The sequence below is a fragment of the Pseudoliparis swirei genome, chromosome 1 (genome assembly GCF_029220125.1).
Source record: "Pseudoliparis swirei isolate HS2019 ecotype Mariana Trench chromosome 1, NWPU_hadal_v1, whole genome shotgun sequence".
NCBI classification, from domain to species: domain Eukaryota; kingdom Metazoa; phylum Chordata; class Actinopteri; order Perciformes; family Liparidae; genus Pseudoliparis; species Pseudoliparis swirei.
The window spans coordinates 22,040,646-22,043,948 of NC_079388.1; positions in this window are offsets into that span (position 1 = coordinate 22,040,646).

Genomic DNA, 3,303 nt, shown 5'->3' on the forward strand with positions numbered 1-3,303 from the left:
CATTTACTCTTTTCACCCTCTGCAATTACTCATACAAGATTGATCTTTGTAAACAGTGGCGGCTGGTGAATTTTTTTTTTGGGGGGGCGCAGTTGGGCGACGCGGTTTAAATAGCACTCAACAATGAGAAGAAAAGAGGTTTTGAGTAGAATATTGTAAAAACCAAAGCTTTATTTCAAGAACACAGCGTGCTCATCAACACTGTCCAATAACAACTATCAACACACTGTAACTTTGGGCATGAGAGGTTCAGAGCAGAATTCTTTAAGAAACATTGGGTTGGGTTTTAGAGGTTTGCAAAATAAAAGAGTTTCACCCTCACATGAAAGAGGTTCAGAGCAGATGTTACAGATGTGGAACGGCATGGAAGAAGTCGGCTCAGATGGTGGATTTTCCCAGCACTTATTTATTCTGCAGAAGACAACAGAACACACACATTTGCCTTCTGATCTGTCTCTGCACTTCCACTTCCCTCAGCAAAATAAAACCATTGTCCATGGAAGACAGGACCACATTAAATCTAAATAATAACAATTATCAAAACCATGACATGTACCATACAAGGGAAAACAGAGACCCCTGATGGACAAAATAAATAACTACATGAGCTAGAGTCATTTCAGCAGAAACAGAGAAAATTCTAACTGAACAAAAGGGAAACACATACCTGCAGAAGACAACAGAACACACACATTTGCCTTCTGATCTGTCTCTGCACTTCCACTTCCTAGACACGCAAAACACAATTTACACAAGGAAAATATACGTCGCGACCGGATGTAGCTAAACAAACGGTGCCAAAGTGGCTCAATGAGACCGCCACCAAACGTATATGTTGACGGTCTAAATGACACGACAGCTGGACGCCGTGATCGTATTTGCGACCATTACTGTATGTAACATAAACGGTTAATTTTTATAAAAGAATATAGCCAAAATAGTGCAACATCGTTTTCACTCAACTCACCCTCAGCAATATAAAACCATTGTGAGCAGGGTTGCCAGGTCTGTGTGACAAAACCAGCCCAATGGCCAATCAAAACCAGCCCAAAACCAGCCCAATATCAGAACTCAAAATATGCCCGTGCCAAACCATATACACTGCTTTTAAAGTCCAACAGCATTGCTATCATTGCCAAATATATTGTAATATCTACAAAGTAACAACATATGTTTAGTTTGCCAGCATTAAAAGCAGTTTTCCTAAACAGTTATTTCCTATGTCCTAAAATGGCCTTGTGTAATTAGATACAGTATATTATCATAAATAAAATGTGTGTACGCTGATCTGGAGTCAGTTTGGTAGGATTTGGGTATGAATAAATTATTTCATTTAAAATATGGATTTTTATTTAAAGATATTCATGTAATTTGCATGCAAAATAGGTCTACCGAACCAGGACAAAAATTCAACCCAGCAACACTTCAAAGTGGCCCGATTCCGCAGGAAAACCGCGGACCTGGCAACACTGCTCTATGGGCTGAGGGAACATACGGGTCTCTGATCTGCCGAATAATCCAATCGTGCGCACATTTGTGCGCTCTAAGATTCCCGGTTTCATCCGCCAATGTGAAGCCGGTCTTTGCCAAAACGACTGAAATGTTGTATGATGCCGTACACACGTTAGACCAGCGCCTCGAAAAGGGAGGGCTTCTCCGTGATAATGGCGATATATTATATTTTTTCACATTAACTTAAGTGGTTGTTGACAGGGGCTTACGGTCTCCCACACACATTTAGCGCGTCAACACGGTATATTTACTATTTAAATGATTTGGCATATAATGTTTTTTGACAGATTTTTTTTTTTCTTCTTCTTTTTTTTTCATCTCCAAATTTTAAGAGGGGCGGCGCCCTAGCGCCCCCTATGGACGAACCGCCACTGTTTGTAAAACTGGAACAGACAAAACAGAGAAACATACCGCATAAAACAATGTGGCACATGGATAGCATGACACCGAGAGCTATTGTTAGCATAGTTTAGCTGCTCTGTTCTAGCTGTGAATTATTGTGACATTTATAAAATGAATTCATAAATTCAACATACTATCTTTGAAATGATCTAAATGGCATTTATCAAACAGATCTCTCTCTCTCTCTCTCTCTCTCTCTCTCTCTCTCTCTCTCTCTCTCTCTCTCTCTCTCTCAAACATGACGTCAGTAAACAGCTGGACTAGGCTTTGAAATCACGGATTTCGGAAATGTGTGTTTGTTTATTTTTTTTAGGAAACGTCGGACCAGTTGTGACGTAATATTTTTAGTTGTGGTTAATTTATCACCAAACAACGTCAGGGGACAAACACCGTCATGACTCATGACCTGTGTGTCTGATGCTGCGGGTCAGAGGAGAAGGAGGTGCAGCCGTTTGGTGGCGCGAGGAGCACTGCGCGGAGGAGGAGGTGGAGGAGGAGGAGGGGGGGGGAGGGGGAGGAGGGGAGGGCTCGTGAGCGCCGCGGAGCATGTCGGGGCGAAATTCTCACAAGAACTCCAATAAATGCCCCGACAGATATCCAAACACATTTGGGAGGACTTGATGACAGAGACTATTTTTTATTCTTAAATACTTATTAATGAAGAAAAAAAGTGGCTCCAGCAAAAAGGGCACTTTTCTGATCCAGGGCAAAAGGGGAGGAGCTTGAGCACCACGAGGGCTCTACCTGTGCACGTGCCTGTGTATATGTATCATTAGTTAATTAATCATTTCAATATAATAACTCTTATATGATGAAAACTAATCAATGTTTATTGATCACTGTGTTGCAGCTGATCAGAAGCCAGAGGGTCACCTGATCTGAGGTGGGAGGGGCTTCAGTCCCCTGCGTGACCCTTGAGAGGAGGGTTAACAGGTGGACCAATCACAGAGCACCACGGCCACACAGAGCCTCTTCCTCGTTCTTCTTCACCTCACCTCATCTATACGTGTACATGTTGATATGTTTACATGTTGATATGTTGATATGTTTACATGTTGATATGTGTACATGTTGATATGTGTACATGTTGATATGTTTACATGTTGATATGTGTACATGTTGATATGTTTACATGTTGATATGTGTACATGTTGATATGTGTACATGTTGATATGTTTACATGTTGATATGTTTACATGTTGATATGTGTACATGTTGATATGTTTACATGTTGATATGTGTACATGTTGATATGTGTACATGTTGATATGTTTACATGTTGATATGTTTACATGTTGATATGTGTACATGTTGATATGTTTACATGTTGATATGTGTACATGTTGATATGTGTACATGTTGATATGTTTACATGTTGATATGTGTACA